The sequence below is a fragment of the Rattus norvegicus genome, chromosome 2 (assembly GCF_036323735.1).
Source record: "Rattus norvegicus strain BN/NHsdMcwi chromosome 2, GRCr8, whole genome shotgun sequence".
Lineage (NCBI taxonomy): Eukaryota > Metazoa > Chordata > Mammalia > Rodentia > Muridae > Rattus > Rattus norvegicus.
The window spans coordinates 66037072-66062965 of NC_086020.1; the positions used below are offsets into that span (position 1 = coordinate 66037072).

At 36.1% G+C, this 25894-nt stretch overlaps 1 pseudogene; it reads left to right on the top strand.

The window, feature by feature from the left end:
* Positions 1-25894, top strand: part of Dpp3-ps3 (dipeptidyl peptidase 3, pseudogene 2) — a 56135-nt pseudogene that overhangs the window by 12507 nt on the left and 17734 nt on the right.

Consider the following 25894-nt stretch of genomic DNA (forward strand, 5'->3'; position numbering starts at 1 on the left):
ACCATGTGTGTTTTTTGTGATTGGATTAATTAACTCTGGATGACCTTTTCTAGTTCAATTCATTTATCTATGAATTTCATGAAGTCGTTTTTTTTTTATAAATGAGAGTAGAATTCTATTGTGTAGATATACCACATTTTCTGTATTTATTTCTCTGTTGAAGCACATCTGAGTTCTTTCCAGCTTCTGGCTATTATAAATAAGGCAGCTATGAATATAGAGGAGCATGTGGTCCTTGTTATGTGTTGGAGTATCGTTTGGGTATATGCCTAGGAGTATAGAGCTGGGTCCTCAGGTAGTACTATATCCAATTTTCTGAAGAATCTCCAGACTAATTTCCAGAGTGGTTGTACTAGCCTGTAATATCACCAATAGTGGAGGAGTGTTTCTCTTTGTCCACATTCTTACCAGCATGTGTTGTCACTTGAGTTATTGATCTAGCCATTCTGATTGGTGTGAGGTGGAATCTCAGGGTTGTTTTGATTTGCATTTCCCTGATGATGAAGGATGTTGAACATTTCGTTAGATACTTCCCAGCCACTTGATATTTCTCCCTTGAGAATTCTTTGTTTAGCCCTGTACTCCATTTTTTAAAAATAGGGCTACTTCCATAGCTTTTTAAATTTTTACTGCAACAGTTTTGAATTAGTTTAGTTTAGAATTAATTTAATTTAGAATTTAAGTTACAGTCCATTATTTTGGGGAAGTCAGGGAAAAAATGCTAGCAGCCTGACAGAGGACATCTACATTCAGAGGCAGATAGAAAAGAAATTCAATCTTGCTTGCTTATAGCTCCTTTTTTTCTCTCTTTTACTATCCAAGATTCTCTGACTAGTTAGTGGTACTACCAAAAATTTGCAATGTTTGGTTGCTTTAAAAATTAATCAGAAATATACAACAGAGTAAATACCTCCTTTTTTAACTAATGGTGATCAAAAAAGTGGATATTGGCGTACTAGATGAATGAAACTGGATACGAACTTCTTATCCAGTGTCCAAAACTTGTAAAATTGATCAAGACCTAGGTATAGTACTCCAGAATGTGGAAGTATTCAGGATTACCTGGTAATTGCCTCAATATAAAAACATTGAAACATTTCTGTGTAGCTCTCTAATAATTCAGAAATGAATATTAATAAGAGAAAAAATAAAAACTTCTATAAAGAGAATATATTCATGAAATGAGTAAAAGAGTAAATAATGACATTAATTTAGATATATATTCATATGATAGATATGTATTAAAATTCATAGGCAGACAAATAAAAAATGAGAAACTGATCTCCCCATAAAATTTTTAAAAATGAATTGAAAAAGGTATTGTCAACACCATTCTCACAAGAAGTCCTGCAGCCAATCATTATATAAAAAACGGGTTCAAGATACATCATTATGAAGTAAACTAAAATCAAAACTACACTAAACTTGTACCTTACTCAGAAAGAATATTTATTGCCACAACCCAACAGGAATGACTTTAGCCAAAATGCACAAAGGGTGAGAGAGTTCCTAGGCCTCCTCCAGCAGATAGTCACGGTCCCTGGACAAGGGACAGGGACTCCCCCATCTCAGAGTTTTTAACCCAGAAATATTCCTGTCAAAAGAAAGAACAGGGACAGAAAAATGGAACAGAGACTGAAGGAAGGGGGAACCAGGGACTGCCCTACCTGGGGATCCATCATGTCTGCAGACACCAACCCTGTTGTCATGGTCAAAAGGTGCTTTCTTACAGGAACCTAGTGTGGCTGGTCCTGAGGAGTTCTGGCCAGCAACTGACCAATGCAGATATGAATGCTTGGAGTCAACCATCATATTGAGCTCAGGGAACCTGGAGCAGGAGCTGGTGGAAGGTCTAGAGGAGAGGAGGGGAATTGCAACCACATTATATAATTAAGTGAACATAATACTTCAATTACTTTGAAATAAAGAATATCAAAGACCAAAAAAAAAAAAACAAACAAAAAAACAAAAAACAAAAAACAACAACAAAAAAAAAACCAACAACAGCAGCAACAAAAAAAAAAAAAAACCAAAAAAGCACCATAGGCTGGCCTGACCTGACCACTCAGTTATCCTAGTCTACACCACCAACCAAGGAGTGTACCATGGCTCCAGATACATATGTAGCAGAAGATGGCCTTGCCTGACAGCAACAAAAGGGGGGGTCCTTGGTCCCAGGAAGACTTAATTCCCCAGTGTTGGGGGATACTAGAGCAGTGGGGAGGGAGGGTGTAATTGGGTCGGGGAGCACAATCATACAGACAAAGGGTAGGGGAATGGCAGATGTGGGATGGGAGGTTGCTTGAGGGGGTAACTGGGAAGTGGGATATCATTTAAGATTTAAATGAATGGAATGATTAATAATAATATAATAATAATAATAATATAATAATAATAATGTTTATTGCCGATAAGATAAATCATAGAATATACTGGTATGGAAGGGGGTATAATTATATTCTGTTGATGAAAACAAAGTAATAACCACCATTATGTAGCTTTTATTTTTTTATAAACTCAAATTAGACCCACCAAATGATGTAATTATTATTATTTTTATAATATCTTCAAAATAATATGAATCTTCATATAGGTAGCATCTCTTCATGGAAATATGACTTGTGGCACTATTCATGATGGTGAAGGTTTTCAATGAGAATAAGAACTCATTAAGTGACAAATAAACAAAAGTTAGCATAAAGAAACCATACATTTTTCAACCATGAGATAATTGAAGTTATGCTTATTTTCAGGAAGATGAAAAGGAAATTCATATTACTTAAGAAAAATAAGGCAATCTCAAAATCACAAATGTGATATATTTTTATAAATACATTCTGAATAATTTCATGCTCATGATCCACAACTGTATAGAGAAAATATTGGAGAAGAGTAAGTGAGCACTGATAGTAGAAAAGGTGAAAGGATAGTGAAGTCACAGGTGTATATGAGCAACATTAAAAAATGTGTGTATATAAAATGATTTAAGAACAATCACTAATTTGGAAGTTGAATATATGTTTATGATAAACATATATTCCTATACTCTGGGCTTAAAGAGCTCTATGGTATTTAACATGTGGATGCTTCTGGAGAGCAGTGCATTTGGAGAGGAGACATGATACCCTCCTATTCACTCCCAGCCATTCACTCAGTCTTGCCCTGTATTTTACTGTAGCTTAATCTCTAGTCTTTGAAATATTCTTGATAATTCATGAATAAAATTAAATAGCAGAATCAAATTCATTTAAGGAATTAAAGCACTAACCAGACTTACTTGTTCTTTATAGACAGTGACAAAACTTGTAGATAAAAAGTACTTAATATTGATAATATTTTATTTTAATATGGTACCTTAGTATGGGTTTTACTGAAGTGAACAAACACCATGACCAAGGCAACTCTTAGAAAAACAACATTTAATTGGAGCTACCTTGCAGATTCAGAGATTCAGTCCATATCGTTAAGGCAGGAGCATGGCAGGGTCCAGGCAAGTATGATGCAGTAGGAATTGAAAGTTCAAACAGAAAGACTGGTTTCCAGGCTGCTGGGATGAGGGTCTTAAAATCCATGCCCATAGAGACATATTTACCCCAAGGGTACACCCCCAAATCATGCCACTCCCTGAGCCAACATACTCAAACCACTACACAGTGTGTTATTCAATTCTGTGGTACATTAACTAGCTCAAATGTCAAAAGTTCATTGCAATATCATCATAAATTACTTACAAAAATCTCCCAAAATGATGTTATTTAAGGTGTTTTCAAAGACCATTATTCAACTAATGTTGGAAAGTCTTATTCTACAATAGAAATTTCTATGTTTTGCCTAAATCCTATTTATTTAAAAATACTCATTGAAATGCTTCATTAAGATCTGTATTAGGATGGAATTTTGTTGTTATTGTTTTGGTTTGGTTTCTTGGTTTGCTTTTTGTCACAGGATTTTAATTCATGACAAAACCTAAGTGTGTGGAAAAATTTGAGTAGGGACAATTGCAAAAAGGCATGTGAGAAGGATCGGCAGGTGAATTCCCATAAAAATCCGTTTAAAGTAATAATGGAGAGAATGAGCTTATAAAAATTAATTATTTTAAGACACTTTGTAGTTTCATGAACTTTGGAGAGGTTCAAACTTCCTGACATAATCATATATCACCTTAAAGGCTGCTCTACTCTCCTGACTTAAAGCATGCTGATGGCCCATAAATCCAACTCAAAGGACACTCTGTGGCAGGTTCACTTTTAATGAACTGGTACATGAAAGAGGATGATTCTAGTAGAATGTGTCAGTGGCAAGTCCAAAAGGCTAAGTACTTTTTGCAGGCATCATGATCAATTGTGATAGAAGTGTGACTATCCACACACTAGCAAAATATTTTCCTTGAAGGCAAAAAAAAAATAAATAAATAAAAGATGTAAAACACACTAGAATAAACTATTATTTCTTGAGGAATTAGATGAAATGATTCATATGTATATTAAAAAATTGTTTCACATCACTATGAATGAGTATTTTATATAGAAGACAAAATGAAAGGGACAAACAAGTTCAAGTTGAATTCCCATTATCACTATTTGATTGCTTAATCTGAATTTGTTATTCTGACGACTTATTCTGATTAATTGCTTTCTTGTAGATTTATCCCTCTTTGACTATTTCACATGTGTATACTTTATTTTCTTTACATAACCCTTTGTCTTAGTTAGGGGTTTTACTGCTGTGAACAGACACCATGACCAAGGCAACTCTTATAAGGACATTTAATTGGGTTTGGCTTACAGGTTCAGAGGTTCAGTCCATTATCAAGGCAGAAATACAGTGGCATCAAGGCAGGAAAGGTGCAGGAGGAACTGAGAGTTCTACATATTCATCTCAAGGTATCTAACAGAATACTGGCTTCCAGGCAGCTAGAAGTAGGATCTTAAAGCTCCTGCCCACAGTGACACAGCTACTCCAATAAGGCCACAACTACTCTAAGGCCATGCTTCCAAATAGTGCCACTCCCTAGGCCAATCATATAGAAAACATCACAGCTTTCTACCAGTCTTTGTTCTTCCCACATTTGCTGTCCTTTCTCTCCCCTGCATGTGTGTTTTCCTACAATCACCTCTTTCTTCTTTGGTTTCTGAACAACTGGGTTTGACCATGACAATCTGTGTGGCCATGAATTTGGAATCATTCATTGCACGTATTGGCCATGAGTGGATATAAAACTATTGAAAATTATTCTTGCCCTTCATAACCTGTGAACAGTTAGTGCAACTAAATAAAGTAGGATACCATGAACCACTGAGTGATTCATGGTTGACTTCTCTGCTTAAGCAAATTAATTCCCCCAAGGGCTTCGTCTTTTATTGGCCCAATGAAGGCAAGCAAAGCTGCTATGAGTTAGACCATGTATTCAACAACTACTTTGCATGATGAAATTTTCTTACCCATGCCCTTCTCTCTCATTGCATTTGTTCCCTTTTTCTTCATCATGTTTTGTGAACTTTACATGGGATGTGATGAATTTCTTTTTAATACATCACTACTAAACTGTCACTTATTCAGAGCATGGTAAGTAGTTGTGAATCTCTCAATTCACCATCCTCATGCAATGAAAAGATATGCATCTATGATTGAGGGTAATCTTTCTCTATGGGTGTAAACATAAATATTTAGAAAGTGGTTTAGCCTCATGCCAATTCAGTCAAATAAGAGTCATCAACTCACCTCTAGGACTGATGATCTCCCTCAAGCTAATATATTTTGACAAGATTTACTAAACCAGGAAAGGCTTATTGCCCATCGAGAAGGTCACAGAGATCCAATATGAGCTGATATTTAACCCATAACAGTGGTGCCACTACTGTACCAGTGAGAACATTTTTGAGATGTAATACCACTAATGATGCCAGTATTATATTCCAGTTGCACATTTTTCTTTATTAATCATTTTATTTATATTTCAAATGTTGTCCCCTTCCCACCCTTCCCTCTGCAAAGTCCCACCCCACCACCTCCCCTTTTCCTCTAAGAGGGTACTCCTCTACCCACTCACCCACTCCTCACCCCTCTATCATCCCCCCTTCTCTGGGGAAACAAGCCTCCACAGTACCAAGCAAGTCCCCTTCTACTGATGCCAGATAAAGCAGTCCATCTGCTACGTATGTAGCAGGAGCCCAGGACCCACTCATATATACTCTTTCATTGGTGGTTTAGTCCCTGGGTGCTCTGAGGTGTCTGGATACTTGATATTGTTATTCTTCCTATGGGATTGCAAACCACTTCAGTTCCTTCTGTCCTTTCCTATTTCCCCCATCAGGGTCCACGTGCTCAGTCTGATGGTTGGATATAAGCATCCGCATCTGTATTGGTCAGGCTCTGGCAGAGCTTTTCAGGTGACAGCTATATCAGGCTCCTGTCTGCAAACACTTCTTAGTATGTGCGATAGTGTCAGGGTTTGGTGTGTGCAGATGGGATGGATCCCAGGTTTGGCAGTCTCTAGATTGCCTTTCTTTCAGTCACTGCTCCATGTTTTTGTCCCTGTGTTTTCTTTAGACAGGGACAATTCTGGGATTTTGAGATGGGTGTGTGGCCCCATATGCAACTAGGGACCATATCTGTCTACTGAGGGTCATCTCTTCAGGTTCTATCTCACCACTGTTGGGTATTTTGGATAATGACATCCCCATTTGGGTCCTGGGAGTCACTTGCACATAGTTGCACAATTAATCAGAAAAAATGTATAGTTTAAAATATTTATAGGTTTATAATATTTCATCTATAAATGGTTTATTTTGAATATTAATTTATGCATTAATATTCTAGAATAAATTTGCTGGCTTTTGCAACAGAGCTATAGTGAACATGAATGACAAAATATATGTATAATAAGTCTGTGTATATGTTTAGAAGTAGTAGATCTGAATTATATGGAAGTGTCATATTTAGATTTTAAGTAATCTAGACTTAATTTCATTTTGATTATTCTCTTTATTAGTGTACAAGGATTGTAATTTTCCAACCGCCTCTCCATCATGATATTTGATTTAATAGAGCCATCCTGACCAGGGAAACAAGAAGTTCTAAGAAGTTTGAATTTCACTTCTGTCATGGATAATAATAATGTTGGAAACTTAAAAATATACTCATCATTAATATTTCTTTTTATTGACAATATTTAATATGATAGGATATGTTCTAGTTATGATTTTCTCTCATTCATTACCTGCCAGATCCTCTCTACTGTCCCATGAATACAACTCCACAGTTTCCTTTACCTTCTCTTTAGAAAACATTACCAGGAAAATATTAGTTGATAGCCAACAGCTACTGATTATTAGTCATTAAATCACAACAAAGTGAAGTTTTCATTTTGTTTTTACTTTTTCATCTTCATGAGGATTGCATCACGAAACTTGTAAATTGGACAAGATGATGTTTCCCTATTTTGTAAAAGACAAAACTGATGGAGTTCTTAGGAAAAAAAGTTGCTCTACAGCTTGGTAGATTGGAGTCATTTAGAAAAATCAATGAATAATTTCTAATTATATTCTACTACTCTCAAAGATTTCTGAAACGTCCAGTACTCATCAGTGAGACTTCATCTGGCACCTGGTAGGACCACGTGCAGGGACAACAGCCAGATATTTTGCAGAGAGATTTTGGAGCTCAGGAAAATTTCTGGAAGAAACAATGAAAAATTATAGGAATCAAAGGTCTGAAGGATACCAAAAGAACATTGTCCATTGAAATAACGAATCAGGCTCACCTGAGCTAACAGAAACTAAAAAGGAATTCAAGACCTGCATGGGTCTTCACAAGGTTTTCCATGAACATGTTATAACCATTAGCTTCCTGTTTTTGTGGGACTCCTAACAATGAGTGCAATGGGTCTCTCACTGTTTGTTTGTGTAACATATTTTTATTGAATGTTTTTTTATTTGCATTTTTAATTTATCCACTTCCTGATTTCCCCTCCAAAAACCCACTGTCTCCTCCTGCTTCTCTAAAGATGTTCCCCAACCCAAACACTCACTCCCTCCACCCTTCCTGCCCTGATATTTCCCTATACTGGGGCAACGAGCCTTGACAGGAACAAGGGTCTCTCCTCCCGGTGATGCCAGACAAGGCCATCCTCTGCTACATACAAAGCTGGTCCATTATTATGTACTCTTGGGATGGTGATTTAGTTTGTGGGAGCAGTGGGGGGGTCTGGTTGGTTGATATTGTTGCTCTTCTTACGGGGTCACAAATACCATTATCTCCTTTAGTCCTTTCTCTAACTCCTCCATTGGGGACCTCGTTCTCAGTTCAGTGGTTGGCTGCAAGCATCCGCCTCTATCTTTGTCAGGATCTAGCAAAGCTTCCACTTCCCAGAAGACAGCTGTATCAGATTAATGTTAGCATGCACTTCTTGGCATCCTCAATATTTTCCAGGTTTGGTGCGTGTATATGGACTGTATTCCCAGGTGGGACAGTCTCTGGATGGCCTTTTCTTCAGTCTCTGTCCCACATTTTGTCTGCATATTTCCTCCTGTGAGTATTTTTGTTACACATTCTAAGAAGCATCAACAATTTGGTCTTCCTTTTTCTTGAGTTTCACATGGTCCATGAAATTGTATATTGGATAGTCCAAGCTTTTGGGCTAATATCCACTTATCAGTGAGTGCAGTCCATATGTGATTGGGTTACCTCACTCAGGATCATATTTTCTAGTTCCACTCTTCTGCCTAAGTATTTCATGAAACATTGTTTATAATAGTTGAGTAGTACTCCATTGTGAAAATGTACCATATTTTCTGTATCCATTCCACTGTTGAAGGACATTTGGGTTCTTTCCAGCTTCTGACTATTATAAATAAGGCTGCTATAAACATAGTAAACCACGTGTCCTTGTAATATTTTAGAGTATCGCTTGGGTATGTGCCCAGGAGAGGTATAGTTGGGTTTTCAGGTAATACTATGTCCAATTTTCTAAGAAACTGCCAGACTGAATTCCAGAGAGGTTGTTCCGGTTTGCAAGCTCAACAATGAAGGAGTGTCCTCTTTCTCCATATCCTTGCTAGCATCTACTGTCACTGTGTCAGGTGGAATCTCAGGGTGTTTTTGATTTGCATTTCCATTATACCTAAGGATTTTGAACATTTCTTTAGGTGCTTCACAGCCATTCAATATTCCTCAGCTGAGAATTCTGTGTTTAGCTCTGTGCCCCAGTTTTCAATAGGGATATTTCTTCTCTGGAGACCAACTTTTTGAGTTCTTTTTATATATTAGATATTAGCCTTCTATCAGATGTAGGATTGGTAAAGACCTTTTCCCAATCCGTTGGGTGTCGTTTTGTCCTAATGACAGTATCCTTTGCCTTACAGAAGATTTGCAATTTTATGAGGTCCCATTTGTTGAATCTTGATCTTAGAGCATAAACCATTAGTGTTCTGTTCAGGAAATTTTTCTGAATGCCCACGTGTTTGAGGCACTTTCCCACTTCTTCTATTAGTTTGAGTGTATCTGGTTTTATGTGGAGGTCCTTGGTCCACTTAGACTTAAGCTTTGTACAGGGCAATAAGAATGGGTCAACTTGCATTCTTCTACATGCTGACTGCCACTTGAACCAGCACCATTTGTTGAAAATGCTGCCCTTTTTCCACTGTGTGGTTTTAGCTCCTTTGTCAAAGATCAAGTGACCATTGGTATGTTGGTTCATTTCTGGGTCTTCAATTTTATTTCATTGATCTACCTGCCTGTCTCTGTACAAAAACTATATAGTTTTTATTAATATTTCTCTGTAATACAACTTGAGTTTAGGGCTGGTAATTTGCCTAGAAGTTCTCTTACTGTTGAAAACAATTTTTGCTATCCTGTGTTTTTTGTTATTCCAAATGAAGTTCCAAATTGCTCTTTCTAATTCTGTGAAGAATTGAGTGGGAAATTTGATGGGGATTACATTGAATCTGTAGATTGCATTCTGCAAGATGGCCGTTTTTAATGTATTAATCCTGTCAATTCATTAGCATGGGAGATCTTTCCAACTTCTGAGATCTTCAATTTCTTTTGCAATAGACTTGAAATTCTTGTCATACAGCTCTTTCACTTGCTTGGTTAGAGTCACACCAAGGTATTTATATTATCTATGAGTATTGTGAAGGGTGTCATTTCCCTAATTTCTTTCTCATCCTGTTTATCCTTTAAGTAGAGGAAGGTTACTGATTTGTATGAATTAATTTTATTTTTAGCCAATTGGCTGAAGTAGTTTATCAGGTTTAGGAGTTCTTTGGTGGAATTATAGGGTCACATCAGTATACTATCATACCATATGCAAATTTTGCCTGTTCTTGAGGTACTTTTCTTCCTACTTGGTTTTCTTGTTCAGTTTGGATTGAATGCCTTTTTGCCTTGTCTTATTTTATCCTGTTTTGTTCTGTTTGGGTGTGATGAATGGCTGTAGTTTTCTGAAAATGAATTAAGGCAGATCATATCTGGAGAAGAGAGAAGATGAGGTGAAGAGAAACTGTTTTTGATGTATTAATGATTAAATGTGTTACATTAAATCAGTTTCAATTTTAAAAGTTATAAAATATAATCAAGATTCAAGAGCTTATATTTAAATTATTTATTCAATCTTTTCTCTTAGTAAATAATTATTGTTAATCTTGATTCAATTTTATATAATAAACTATATTTCTTATATATAGTGAAAATATGTTATATTTCTCCATGCAATGTTAAGACTTATTCATTATGTATTATTATAAGTATAAAATCAGAAGAATTAGTGCTACCTATGAATAGTTATTAAGAATATTTCAAAAATCTGAATAAAATACAATGTGGTTAATTTTAATATTTGATATAACTTAGGAGTGGAAAATTTTATCTTTTCTCAGAAAGTAAAATCTCCTCACATAACTATTCCAAGATTTTTGTATATACTTTCCTAGCACTCAACCTAGTACTTTTCAAATATTCTGTAGAATAATATATATTCTCTAGCAAAGTATTAAAGATCAAAGATCAAGGAGTAAACACAGGAAGAGAGGAATCAATTCCCAGGTGAACTGCACAATAATATTCACTCCATCTGCTTCTAAAACTGAACAATACCAGGTGTTCTAACAGGGACACAGCTATAAAGAAACCTGAAATTCTGTTATTATGTGACGTTTCAAATGGCGGCCAGTGCTTTTGCTCAACTGAATTGGTTCAGTGCATGTTGATACTTTACAAATGCTTCTAAAAATAGTTTATATCCTTTGTTTATATCATAGGTGTTACTTTTGATTGCTTTTTAAAAATACTGATATTTATCAGTGGATTGATATTAATTTTAAACATACCTTTATTGCATTACTTTCATCTTAAATTGTAGCACATGAATATCAATACTATAATAAGTATCATGAATATAAAAGCAAGTTAACAAAGTTAGTTTGTGAGTGGATTGCAGTCATAGCATGATAAGGATTAGTGGATATTGATTAATTTTCAGTATCTAAATTTTTAAGAAATTATAAATGCCTCTTTAGTTGAAAAAGAGAGGTGATGCTTTATATATTATTTCATTCTCTCCACTATTTTCTTATTGTCTTACATGAATGAAGTAAAAAAAATTAAATAATGTCTAATAGAATAGAGTATGAATATGCTATAGTGAAGATTCTGTTCTATGTTGGTTACAGCCAGAGCTGGCACTGACACACTACACACTGATGATCTGCCAAAACCTTTCAATTAATTAAATCACTATATTTGGCTCTGTCTCTGGTGGGTTGACTGCTTATCCCAAGCAGGTGTTGATGGATTAGGACATTTCTCTATGTTTGATTCCTGATTAAATTTGGACAAAGAATATGACAGCTGTCATGTCTCTACTCTCCACAAGCCTTTCCTCATATCAGAATTTGCAGAGTATACCACATAAGACAAGGATGAGGGACTGACAGCCAGTTTCTATAAGTAACTCAATGTATAAAGCTTAAAACAAAACAGTTAAAATTTTTAACTGTTGGTTACTATAGGAGCCATTAAAATAAAAAATATACAATGTTCATTCGAGAAAGATTTAAAAACATCTTGAGACCATTATTTTTTCAATCACCGGTTATTTTATCTGCATGATAGTTAAATTATTCTTTGGCCTCTGTGACTCACTCTCAAGTTACACACTTGATGTTCAATGCATATTTAATAATAGTTCAGTATTTATTGTTGTTAAGCTTTCCTTGTGAAGGTTTTCTCTCTAGAAACCAGTGCATGAGCATCTGAACATCATAAAACTAGGTAGATTCTTTTATTTATAGTAAATAAATAAATTAAGCATATGAAGTTTTATTAGGAAAATTTTGTTGTACAATAAAAAAATTTAAATGAATCTTGTTGTTTCTCCTTGTAGTAATTTGAAAGGGAATGCACCGACCCCATAGAGTCAACATTTAAATATTGGTTCCTAACTGATAGAAGTATTTGGGAAGAAATAGGATATTTGGTATTGTGGAAGGCTTCAAGATTTCCAAAGCTCAGGCCATTCCCAGTTAGCTTTCTCTGTTTCAGGGATGTGGGTCACATGAGAGTTTATACTATAGCTACAGTGTCTTTCTGACTTCTTGCCTGCTGCCACGCCCACACCTCCATTGTTTGGACTCACTCTCTGAAATTGAGCTACAAACACTTTTTATTGTCTTGAACTTGTCTTGGTCATGGTCACATTGTCTTATCAAAGCAAAGGAAATGTATATATTTCCTTTTTAATAGTCAAGCATAAAACAATTTATAAGAATATATATACGGCCAGAATACAGCAAATACAGAGGCGAATGCCAGCAGCAAACCACTGAACTGAGAATAGGACCCCCGTTGAAGGAATCAGAGAAAGAACTGGAAGAGCTTGAAGGGGCTCGAGACCCCATATGTACAACAATGCCAAGCAACCAGAGCTTCCAGGGACTAAGCCACTACCTAAAGACTATACATGGACTGACCCTGGACTCTGACCTCATAGGTAGCAATGAATATCCTAGTAAGAGCACCAGTGGAAGGGGAAGCCCTGGGTCCTGCTAAGACTGAACCCCCAGTGAACTAGACTATTGGGGGGAGGGGGACAATGGGGGGAGGGTGGGGAGGGGAACACCGATAAGAAAGAGGAGGGGGGAGGGGCATGTTTGCCCGGAAACCGGGAAAGGGAATAACACTCGAAATGTATATAAGAAATACTCAAGTTAATAAAATAAATAAATAAATAAATAAAGAATATATATATATATATATATATATACAAACACACACACACACACACACACACACACACACACACACACATTTATGGAAGTACACATGATCTTTCTGCTTTTATTTTTAGAACCAAATGCTTGCCTGCCTTTGTAGCAAGTAAAATCCAAATCAATTAATTTTTCTCATATTAACTGTACTCAGAGATGAACAAAGCAGAGCTATTGATTACACAAGTGAGACATTTTCCTTGTGTAGGTGTGTGTGTGTGTGTGTGCGTGTGTGTGTGTATGTGTGTGTGCATGTATGTGTGTGTATCTGTGTGTGTATGTGTGTGTATGTGTGTGTATCTGTGTGTGTATATGTGTGTATGTGTGTGTGTATCTGTGTGTATGTGTGTATGTGTGTGTATGTGTGTATGTGTGTGTGTGTAGTGTGTATATGTTTGTGTGTGTGTGTTTCTTGGTGTCAATGTGCCACATATTATATACAATATATTTATATATATATATATTCTCTTTCACTGTGTATTTCAGTGTGTGTGTCTTTGTCAGTATTTATATGTGTGTTTGTTTTTGTCTATGTGTGTTTGTCTCTTTTTCTGTGTCTATCTATCTGTCTGTCTCTTTCTGTGCATGTGTATTTTTGTCTATCTGTCTCTCTCTTCTCTCTGTGTATTTCCACCTTTCGTCTTTTATCTTTCACTCAGCTCCTTGAGTATACACTGTGCTGATTATTGTATAAATCCTCATGATTCTAACATCTGCATTAAAATTGGTTGAAAATTTATGTAAGTAAATACATGAGTATGTAAACTCTGATTTTGCAAAATTTAAAATAGACAAGGAAGTAATGCTTTAAATTCCTTGAGGATGATATCCTGGTAAGAAGTTCTTTCAGGGAAACAATACAAAATAGCATTCAAATGTTTCTCTCATACATTTCTTGGTAGAGGGTTTAGATGCAAATAAGTATGAGATCTTAGAAGATCTTAGAAGATTCTTGCCAGACTCAATATTTCGCTTTCCAAAGAAGGCAAGCAGCCACACAAATTATCCAGGATTGGTGATGAAAAATATCAATCCAGGACTCGTTCAAGGCCCTGTAATTGGAATAAATCCACTTTAATCCTTTAATAAGGATCTACTGGAGAACAAATCTGATGCTAGTATCCATCGTAATTCCAACAGCAATTGTGTACATTAAAGTGTAAGCCTTTTTTTAAACCTGGTGGTCAGGTTTCTTCTTCACAATGACCATGGAGATGGTCTCCCACTGTTTACTGTGTGGACATAGAAATAATATCTTACTTCTTCTTACATTTGTAGTTTTGTTTGTTTAATGCTTTTTTTCCCTGCCTATATTTTCGGTTAAATAGTATGCGTGTTATACAACAGTAAAGCGAACACATGGGAATTCTGTCCTTATACAGTTTATGCTTTAGATGATAATTTTCTTCCATAATATTCTTTTTAAGTTGTGCTATAATCATCTGCACCTAAATATAAACAACCCTTGCCTATGTTTCTAACAATATAATGCCATTTATTTTAAATCAAATTTTCTATAGTCGGAAGATATTGTCATTTTTCTGACCTCCTATTAGCTCCTCAACCTGATGGCATACCAATTCCACCCACTACATCTTTAACAAACTGATGTTTTTCACAGTTCATAAAGTGACTTCTATTTTCAAAATGTAATAAATAACTTTTCAGTTCAACTATCACTTGACCTTCCTGCATTATTTAATCTGTGATCCATTAATTTTTTTCTTCAGAGTGGCCTTGCTTACCTTCTGTGACATTATTCTCTACTATCTTATTTTTTATCCTTTGGTGATTCAACTTAGTATTACACTGTAATTTATTTGACTTTGTCTATTCTATCAGATAAATGTTTCAGTCCAAGGACCTCTTCTTCTACTCAATTTTCTCATCTTAAATTAGGATCAGTTTTCTGTCTCCATAACCCATCTTTTGCTACCCATAGCATTCTGCCCATCTCCATTACTTCCCCAATCACTGTTTTGAGATTATTTTTCTTTCTTTCTTGTTTCATTTTTTCCAAATCAGCATGGTGAAAGATTGAGCAATATCATGATTTTAACCAAGATTATAGTATTAATTACAGATATCTGTGTACATGTTAAACTCCCAGGAACTTGGATTCTAAATATAATCTAAAAATTAAAAAAAATATTGAATGAGGAACATTACCCCATTTGTAGTATACATTTACTTCTTTTTATCATTTTGTTCTCTCATTCCTTAATTTCAAGTATTTCCTGAACCGTGACTCTTGGCATTACTCAAAATAAACCCAGAAGTATGACAATAACATGAGTTTATATCTTGGTTTTTATGACACAATGTTTTTACACTCTTCTTCAACATGATCTGATGCATAATCCAGAGCCTGGAGAACACATATGAAATCTATGATCGTATAGGATCTCAATTTAAGTTATTTCTATAATTCCAGAATTTACAATTGACACAGTTATACTCATTCACCATGTTTGGTAACTCACAAGGTCTCCATTGACTACAAGAATCCTACATGGATATTTTATAACAGGAATGCACTTGGAATATGTTCTATTAGTCTCTTCCTGAGACAAGTACAGTTTACAGAATTCAGGACAAAAACCTGAAGAATGTAATAATGATTATCTCTTAATATTCTTAATTAACTTTCTTTTCTGGCTTATGCAGAAGAAAATGTTGGTGAATTGTTTACAAAGATGACTGTACATGTAGTTTCTATTTCATCTGTACCTCGGTTCCTCATGCAAATTAACACATTCTGAGGTACTCAGATATATCTATTTATGTGGGTCCTGTTTCTACAGTTATTGGTTATTGTGGTGGTTTGAATATGCTAGGCCATGGAGTAGTACTGTTAGGATCTATAGCATTGTTGAACTAGGTGAGACACTGTGGGCTTTAATATCCTTGTCTGTCTTCTCTGGAAGCCAGTCTTCCATTAGCAGCCTTTAGATGAAGATGTAGAACTCTAAGCTCGAACTGCACTATACTTGCCAAATGCTGCCATACTCCTGCCTTGACAATAATGGACTGAACCTCTGACCCTGTAAACCAGCCCCAATTAAATGTTGTCCTTTATAAGACTCGCCTTGCTCATGGTGTCTATTCACAGCAGTAAAGCCCTAACTGAGACAAACCCTAAGACTGTCTTTCTTGTTTTTGCATTCCTATTTCCCTTTCCTTAATAATATCCCAAGCTCTTTTCTTCAAGTGTCAAGGACAGCAGTGTGATTCTACTCATCATTCATTCTGAGTTATGTGTCAGCTCTATACTTCTAAGTACAGTTTAGTCTGCATGGACTGAGATCACATGGCTTTTCTGTGATGCACAGTGCCTCAAAACTCTGATGAGACACTATAGATGTGGCTCAGTGAGCAGGGTGGAAACAATTTATAGAAATACTTATAGGTATTTTTGTTGCTGGAGTATGTAGAATGAAAATGAAACTACACATAAAGGAAAATCCTGCCAGGACCCTGAACTTCCTGTAGTCTACAGCTGTGGATATATTAGGTTGCTCATATTAAGGTAATAAACAAAATACTGTTTGAAGCATGTCTAAACTTAAAAAACATACAAGGGTATTGCTATAGAATCAATATTCTACCAAATACTTTATATTTTTATTAAGATCTAATGTTTGGAAAAATATAAGACCGAGTTAAAATCTGTATTTTCTATGTGTAAGTCTAATAGCTCAATCATACTATAGGCACATAGAACTTTTGACGAAAATTATACTATTCATTCAAGAACTACTTTATAAAATAAAAGAGTCCTTGACTTGATACCTTCACTAGAGTTTACAGAAAATGTTGAGCAGCAATATCATGAACAAATTCTAAAATTTAAATTATATGTAAGCATCAAAACTCTGCACTATTACTAAATGAATGTGATGTTATGTGAATTCATTCAGTTTAGTCTTGAAGGTGTAAGAACTTTGCTAAATGAACCAAAACACATGTTGCTGCTAAATTATCTTTCCTCAAATGGACAAAATTTGTGTTCCAGTTATATACTCCCTATAACCAGCTGACATAGAAGAGAAAACATAAGCCTGGTATGAAAATATAAAATGTATGATGATTCAGGAAAGCCTTCTGAACAATAGTTGTAGTTTTACAGCATCTTTGGGGAATCCTCCTTAAAGGAAATGCTGCTAGTGAACAGACTAGATTATAAATTGTATATGGTTCCTATCTCCTGTAACATCTCTCAGCTATATTTACACAAATAAGATGTTACCATATGGACAATCTGGGAAGTAACTAGATATGCAAATATGCACATCAAATACTTAAAATAATGCTTGTTACTTTTTAGCCATGTAGTGTAAGGTTGCCACTGTTATCTATTATGATTTATGCTTCTTTTAAGTTGTACTATATGTGTATGGAACATGTCTGTGTAGTCAAAAGTGATAAACCAAGAGTACTGACCAGTTCCTTCAGAATAGTCTTTCTATCTGTAATAAAGTTGAGTCAGATATACTGGTTTGAGGATAGGGCAAATACTTTGGGGTCCTTGAAAAAGTTATGTAATTTAGATTATTTCTGATATAAAGAAATGTGATTTTGCTCTTCTTCCCTCATACCCTCTTGTTCTCTTACTCTCTTGCTCTCTTGCTCTCTTGTACTCTTGCTCTTACCCTCTTCCCCCTTTGACCTTTCTCTTTCCATTCCCCTACCCCCTTCTCTACACATGCTCATAGCCAGCCTCTCCTCTACTCCTCCACTCTATTTTTCTACCTCTCTTTCTTTCTCTTTCTCTGTCTCTCTGTCTGTCTCTCTGTCTGTCTCTCTGTCTCTGTCTCTCTGTCTCTCACTATCTCTCTCTTTCTCTCTATCTCTCTCTCTCGCTCTCTTTCTCTGCCTTTCTCTGTTTCTCTGCCCTACTACCCTCTTAATTCCCTCCCCATGCCCTGAACAAACTCTATTCTATACTTTAAAAGATGTGAATTTATTAAAGGTTATATATATATATATACATATATATATATATATATATATATATATATATATATATATATGACTTGCCTTGTCTGCTCAGTTTTCACACTGGAAAAAATGTACATGATACTTAAATATTAGCATTGTCCTATTATTTGTAATTTATAAATAAACAATGACAAAATTTTGTAAGTTCATTTAAGCTGGTTTAGTATGCATAGCCAAAATTCCAGCATGGAGTGCTTTTAAGAATAAGGGATGAATCAATTTTGTACCTTTTTTCTGTCTTGGGTTCACAAAATGCATTATCCACAGCCTCATAAAGTGTCAAAAAGAAGACAAAAACAAATACAAAAAGAGAAGTGCCATGCATTTTGAATTAAACCAACAAAGAATAACTAAAAACTGTCATCCTTTAAAAACCCCATTATGAAACAAGAATTCACAACAGAGCTAGAAATGTCAGCTGCAAAGAATAAATTTCTTTGCTCTTGTCAATGTAACAAAAGACCTAAAGTATTGTTTTGAGTACATTCAATCTTTTCATATTTAAAAATATCTCAATGGCTGAAAAAATTACTATTATCCTAATTTAAAAGCATATTAAACATACACCTTTTGTGCTCTCATTTTATTGATAACCCACAGGCATTTCACATATCTTTGGATTTTTGACAGGCATTGTTAATAGTAAAAATAACCTGTTGGTTTTAAGAGGCTTCAAAAACACTTCCCCTTTTTTCTGAATAAAAGATATGTTGCTGGAACATATTCTTTTCTGTCATGATTTTCTATTTTCTGGTATATATAATAAACTATTGAGATGCCTTTCACCTTTTTATACACATGAGAGGGTACATTTGCACAGAAACATGCTGAGGAAAACGGCAAAGGGGAAAACTGTGACAATCTGCTTGGAGTGACACTAACGCTGTCTTTCCATGACATGGCTACTTTAACTAATTAATTTAAATTGTCATTCATTGCCAATAATACTCTTAATGGGAATAAATTCACTTTAAAGATGTTTGTGGGTTTAATTTTGTTACTTGGCCAGAAATATCCTGATAGATACTTCAAATTCATGTGGGGGCCACCCTTATTATACTATTCCAAGCTTCTCTTATGGTAGCAGTGTGAGTTCTTGGCCACCTATAGACACCGGCCTGATGATCCAGGTGCCTTATGACCTACACATATACAGATGATTGTCATGACATGAACCGGTAGGCATAAGGAGCATTTGCTATAGACAGAAGATAATAATTTTGTGTGCATATAGATACGACTAGGTTACATCCAGTAGGGTAAGCTTTGATTTTAGGGATCACTACATTTCAGAAATACCTTAGTAGAAACCAATGTGGCAAAAGTTGATTACTGCTTATTTAATAAATACTGTACCATAGAAAAAAGTTTATCATGGCAGGGAAGACAGGCTTTGTTAGGTTAAGATGCACTATCACAGGGACTCTGAGCAGACGTATATCCTGATGAACATGGAAACTCTCTTTAGCATCCAAAGATGGTCAAAGAAACTTCATATGTATGGAATTTTAATTTCTTAAGTCACATTCTGTTTAATTTTTAGAATGTTAAATTTTTAGATTAAATTGTACTATTGTACCCATTGTAATTCTGAGGAATATCAAATAGCATTATAACAAATTGCCTTTTCCAGTACAAATATTAACTTAAATAAGTAACACATACTGACAGTTATTAATTTATCAACACATTGAAGACAATTTTTAAGAGTATCAAGATAGCTCCCAAGTTAAGACTCAGTCATGTAAAGTACCTTCCAGCCTTATAATCTGAGTTCATTCCACAATTCATACATAGTAGAAAAAGAATACAAAATTCTACAAGTTGTCCTTTGACCCATAGACAAACACATGCACATAAACAAGATAAAAAAGGTCACATTTTTCTAAAATTATAATTATTGAAAGAGCTTGTTACTGTTTACAAATCTGTCCCCTATCTTGTCAGATTTAACTAAATGCCAGGTTTTTGGATTATTTTTCTCATTCTGATTAGCTTATTGAAATTCTTTCATTAAATACAATAAGCAGAACAACACCTATTCCTTGCCACAACTCACTGTTTTCTGGCTGACATGTTTATAAGACTAAATGCAATTAGAAATGATTCTTTCCAATCCTGACCCTGAGTACCAGTATGCACCCATGGTTCTTCCAAATTACTCTTGGTATTTCTTTCCCCTTTCTAGGAATTCTGAAACCAGTTTGAGTTCCTTTCTCTTCCTTCTGAATATGATCCCTTATAGCATTCAGTTCATGTATCCAGTTAATGGTTTTATAACAAATTACAGGAATTCTTTATTTTACTCTAAGTTTGGATGACTTACTTTCTTGGTTTATTCATCTTTCATAATAGTCAGCTATATCTGGATTTTATGATATTTGACAATAATTTTTCTATAACTTAAAATGTTTATGCTGTGATGGACTACATTGGTCCATATTATTTTGCCTCAACTGAGCTTGTAAAACTATAGTTTTAATTCATATGTAATTATCTCACCTTTCTCCCATCCTTTTCTATGCCTCTGAATGCCTCTCAAATTGAAAACTGCTTTTTCTGTTTTTATTACACACACACACACACACACACACACACACACACACACACAAACACACACACACACCATGCATGCATAAATATGTAAATACAAAAAGCTTAGTATGTTTTCCTTTATGTATATGTATAGTTGCATAGTTTTAGGGCTAAGCACTAGGCACCTAGAAAGAAATTAGTGGGCTCATCTCTGGTAGACAGTAATTCCCTTAGCAATTCTTATTACATGCTGTTGTATTTGTTCATTCAAACATGTCAAAAGTTCATTAAGCCAGTTAAAGTTATGAAAACCTTTCAGCCCCACCCCTTGAATGTTGAATCCTGTTAAAAATTAAAAGCCATGTCGGGGAGGAGTTTTATAGATTATTGGTTATTAGTACTGTTTGTTCTTGAAGAGTGTTGGGCTTGGACCCGGTAACATCATAGCAGCTTCTCTCCATCTAGGTCTGTGGTACTATTGGCCTCCTCTGACCTCCACAGCACTAAGTATGCATATGAATGCAGCAAAACTATTGTATGCTTAAAACAAAATGAAAATATCTAAAATCTCCAATCTTTAAATGTCTTATAAAGTTACCTTTCCAGTTCTCTTTTCTACAAATCATATAGACAGTTGATATGATGAGAGGATGTTATATTAATAATTGCTAAGTAAATAATATTTATTTTTGTTTTTGTTTCATGGAACTGTTAATTACATTGAAGACATTTGAATTATTGTCATATCTTTACAACAAGGGAATCGTGACATATAGAACTTTTAAAACTCATTATGTTTTTGATCTGTGTTTCACCTCACTACTGGGGTGTCAGGATGTCTCTTGTGGGGGCAAAACATTGAGGCACTAGGCTAAGTTCCTTCATTTCCTCCATTGAGGTACCAAGCTAGTGGGATATGCTGACCTGATGCTCAGCAGAGACAAATCTTAGCCTAAGATAGGGGCATGGGCTGGGGTAGAGGCTGGCTCTCAAATTCCTCCCAGCAAGACAAGGCTCTGAACTATGCAGAGTTAAGATATAGAGGGGAGGGGTCTGACAAAGAGGCAGGGTGAACATGGGTCTGGTCTGCAATGACCCAGGGTAGAGAGAATTCACCTTAGCTGAAGGTGGATGTCAGCAGGGCAGAGGGGCCTTCAGTGGGAGTCTTAAGTGCAGTTTTGTCTGTTGAAGACTTCTCCCCTCACACAAAGGAGGAGGTCCTTGAGAAGAGAATCAGTCCTTACTTGTTCAAAGGGTTTATTCATAATGGAAAAAGTACAGAAGTCTTAATCAGGGCAAACCAGAGATTAAGTACCTTTTGCAGGAAGAAATGTCTGGAAGGAGACACTTATTGGCTACACTCCCTGGCCCTTCTAGATAACTCATGACGGAGAACACTGGGTTTTATGCTAAGTGACAAGTTGTTATGGTCCTCTTAATGGACTGTCGTGGTCATATGCTCCAGGATAGGAATATGGCCAGGAGCATATTCAAGTGCCTATTGTTCTCAGATCTCAGTTTTGAGAATTGCTAAAGTTCCTTAATCTAATTATCTGTTTAATGACAGCATTCCACTTGTCCTACATGTATTTTCAACAGCTGTCAAGATAACATGGTGATATTGAAAAAAATAGAATCATAAATTCTGCTGCTGTATTCCTACAATCTGATTCTTACATACAGTATGGAGAACAGTATAGAAATTATTCAAAAATATAAAAACAGAGCTTGCATGTGGTCAGCATATATATACTTGAAAATATGTCTCCAAGAAATGTAATGAGTATGGTGAAAAGAGTTCTTCATTTCTTTGATCATTGCATTGTGAGTCAAAATCATCAAGATATAAAGCTCATGTATATTAACTGATAAGCGATTAAAGAGAACATTCCCTATATAGTCATGAATTGTTTTTCAGTCATAATGAATAATAAAACCATTCTACTGTACTAAAATTGATAACATTGGGCTGGGTTAAGCAAAAATGAAGTGAGAAGAACAGTAATTTTTTTCATATGTGCAATCAAAAAGGAAAACTAGTATAGTGGCTATGTCACTATTAATTGCTAGGACATAGAAAGAAGAGGGATGGTATAAGTGTGGAGTGTCATTAGTTTCATAGTGTATGTGTGTTTGTAGAAGCATTGAATCCCATTAGTCTATACAACTCATGCCTTTTGATGTAAGTCAAGTCCATTTGATTTATCTATGCATTTACATATAGCATTTGTGTGTGTGTGTGTGTGTGTGTAAATGAGGAGAAATGGGGAAAAATAACAAAAACAAAGAATAAATGAATAAATTCATACCTAAAAACTAGTTTTAGCACTTTAATTTTTAAATTCTTTAAAATTAAGTCTTGAGATATATTATTTAGTTCTTTTAGAATTTTGTACAATGAATTTTGACTATATACACCCACAACTTCAAAATCCTTCCAGATCTACCCTTCATCACCACACACTAAACCTTCTGACTTTGGTTTAATTCCTCAAATCTAATATTCGTTGCCTACATATTGTTGAACGTATGGTCATCTAGTGAGCTTGTGTTTTATTATCAGATGCCATAATCATAGATCAAGTTGACTCTCCTTCAGTAGTACCCATTATTTGCCAATAGTGGTGTGACCCAATATTGTCTCACCTGGTCATGTTGTTGTTTGCTCTTTTTGTACTTGAACAGGTATTGAGCAAGATGTCTCATGAGCTCATATGAAGTCATCCTGCTATGTGAAGAAAACACTGTTTCATACAGTTATCCTTTGGCCCTCGTGAGACACAAACCTTGAGCCTTGTAAAGAGGGTATGTGCTGCTTTTGTCAAGATGCCACCTTCTGTATCTATGCTGGGATCATCTAGATTGATTTTGTGTATCTTGTAATCAAAGCTTCTGTGAGATAGAATGAGCAGCCACACTATGTACAGAAGATAGCATTTTGTAGCAATCCTCCACAGTCTTTGGTGCTCTCTGCTGCCTTTCTTATAAAGCCCAGACCTGACTGCTTAAGTATGATGCCATACACAGTGGGCTGGACCTCAGTTAGAAATTATGAAAATGTCTCACAGCCATGACAACAGATCATTTTAGTCCCTCAACTAAGGTTCTCTCTTCCCATGTGTCTAGGTTTTTTTCAAGTTGGCAAAAAAGTCAACTGCTCATTAGCTTTACGTATTGATGTCACTATTCTGCTCCTTGTTTTACATATGGTTACTTTTTTATTACATCTAAAATATGGTATGTAGTAATTGTGTCAGAACCTTGGCACTGGGTATTATTTCTCCCCAGATTTTATCTAGCAAGATAGTTTGATTTTGAATTATTATACCAGAGAATATTTTGCCCCATCGAAATCATCATCTGCCTCCTCTTTTCTCATTATTCATATATTTCTCTATAATAATCCAACATACTATGTTTTGGTTACCACTCAATTTACTTTTGAGGGTATGTTATATGATCACAACTTATAGATAGGACAAAGGTGGTTGGCATTAAATTATTAAAAATACAAAAAAGGGAGGGATTTCCAAGAAAGAAACTGCAGTAGGGCTCATGGCAGATCCTGCCCAGTGCCATTAGTATGTCTATCCTTGACTGCCATTAGACCTGCTGTCATCTAAGCAGAGCCTCTATGCCCATAATTTTCTAAGACCACTTGGTACAGAGGGCTGGGTGTACTGCTCCATATATCCCCCAAATCCCCCTACGTCTATATCCTGCTTACCTGCATTTTCTGTGACCAGGACCCTGAAAAATTATGCCAATATGCTTTGGCTGGTGGCCTTACTGAAGAAAAGGATCATACATTCTTAGTCTGTGCTTCAGGGTTCTACTCCAACATGGGAGTTTGAAGTCTTAGTGGCCATGTTGAACAAAACCATTAGTGTGAAATTCCAAGGGTTGATGGCAAGTACTGAGCAGCTGCTGAAAGGAGCTGCCTTGTTGTCCCACCTCTCAGTAGGACAAATTCTTCACCTCTGACATCATTTCCCTTGATGTTCTCACATTTGCTGGCTCTGGCTTCCCTGGGACATCAACATTTCCCACTATAGTGACCTGAGACAGACGGAAGGCTTTAATAATGTGTCTCTGGGGAATATGCTGTCTATGACCTATGTCTCAAAGTCAGAGAAACTCACATTATTGGAGGAAGAGAACAAAGACCTGTATATCTGCAGGAGGTGGTGGTCCTTTGCTGTACAACTGGTGTTACACAATCTTCTGGGCAATGGCAGCAGGAAGCTCTATGTACAGGTTGAGAAAGGTGCATTCAACTTTGACCAGGAAATAGTGATTAACTCATAGACTGGGGAGCGGTTACTTGAGTGGATAAATATGGCAGAGCACATTCAGCATCATTGCCTCTAGCTAGAAAGTGAAGAGTACCAGGCCAAGAGCCTGTGCTCCTACTTCTCTCTGAAATCCAAGTGTTGGAGATCTTTGACTTAGAGCTAATCTATAGTACATAATCTATATGAATTGCCTCCACATGGTTCTAGCTGAATTATTGGCATTAGAGTTTTATACCCCAGAGGTAGTCAACTGACAACAGTCCTACATATAGGCAGGTTTTGTGATCCCCAGGGTTTTGTTAGAGGCTGGTTAAGAACTTGTTACTGCAATTCCTACCAGAGGCTCTGACGGACATCCAGATGTCTGGGTCAGCCTGAACCACAGCAAGATTCAGTCAGTGGCCAGACCTACCTTGGAGCTGTTCTTATTTGAAAATTCCAGAGTTCTCTGCACCCAAATCCCGTGGGAGGGAGAGCTGAACCTTCAGAGAGGCAGACAAGCCTGGGAAACCAGAAGAGACTGCTCTCTGTACATACCTCTCGGACGCCAGAGGAAAAGACCAAAGGCCATCTGGAACCCTGGTGCATTGAAGCTCCCGGAAGGGGCGGCACAGGTCTTCCTGGTTGCTGCCGCCACAGAGAGCCCGTGGGCAGCAACCCGCTAGCAAACTGGAGCCTCAGGACCACAGGTAAGACCAACTTGTCTGCTGCAAGAGAGCTGCCTGGTGAGATCGGGACACACAGAGGAAGAGTTCATCTAGGACCGGGCACGTCCTGTGTTTGCCAGAGGTCCCACGC